Genomic DNA, 1,103 nt, shown 5'->3' with positions numbered 1-1,103 from the left:
CCTATAAGAGAAGTTTGGTTTCATTGGTGTGTATGTTTGTTTGGTTATAGAGAAAACTCTCCTTGTGTTTAACAAAATCTGATTTTTTTCGGCGTATGATTTACACTGCAAAGTGCTTAGTTCTGTTGAGCAGGGATATATTATGCTAGGATAAAATTATAAATGCACATATCATTATTATTATTATTATTATTATTATTATCATATTCATCATCATCATCATCATCATCATTATCATTATCATCATCATCATTATTTTTATCATTGTCATCATTATCATTGTCATAACCATTATAAATTATAACACAAGCAACAAATACCACAATTTTTATGATAATACTGTAATAATATAACAAACTAAACAACTATAACTTTGGCGGTATAAGAAATGATAGTCATTACCATAATCATAATTATAATCATTTTCATTATAAATCTACTAATCATTGCCATAACAATCATAACAATCATAATATAATGATAAATATTTGTACCAATATCAATAATAAAACTGAATGAGTTAAAATGTTGACCCATGATTTTTTTATTTAAAATTTTTTGTTTCTTTTTGCTTTGCTTGGTTTGGTAAGAGTTTTAGTAAGTAAGGTTTTTTGCGGCGCTCGCAACTGGGTAAGAGTTTTATGGCGCTCGCAACGGTATACGTTCATATTATGAGCGCGGCCCATAATTCATACTATTACCTGTCATAAATACCATTACTTCGTGAAGTAAGTTTGTACCGAGTCTCATACGTATTGAAAACATTTACCTTAGAAGCAATAAGAATGTCAGAGAGGATCGAAATGTAGTTGGGATAGGAGGAAGATGCCAGAATATGTATCAACAATAATAGCTCTCTGAGGTGTTTTCATTGTCTGTTCCTGTTGCTCTGTCGTGTGGATTGCGATACTTTTCCATAGTTATTATGTACTATTTCTTTCTCATCAATGTTTCTGCTCCTCTTATCCCTTCTGTGTTTTCTCCAGAAAATCTCTCCCATCGTTTTCTTTCTGTTGCTCTGTCTGTCTGTCTGTCTGTCTGTCTGTCTGTCTGTCTATCTGTCTGTCTGTCTGTCTGTCTGTCTAACTGTCTGTCTGTCTGTC

The sequence above is a fragment of the Aplysia californica genome, unplaced genomic scaffold (genome assembly GCF_000002075.1).
Source record: "Aplysia californica isolate F4 #8 unplaced genomic scaffold, AplCal3.0 scaffold00031, whole genome shotgun sequence".
NCBI lineage: Eukaryota > Metazoa > Mollusca > Gastropoda > Aplysiida > Aplysiidae > Aplysia > Aplysia californica.
The sequence above is the reverse complement of the archived record's forward strand: the minus strand, read 5'-3'. Positions refer to the sequence as shown.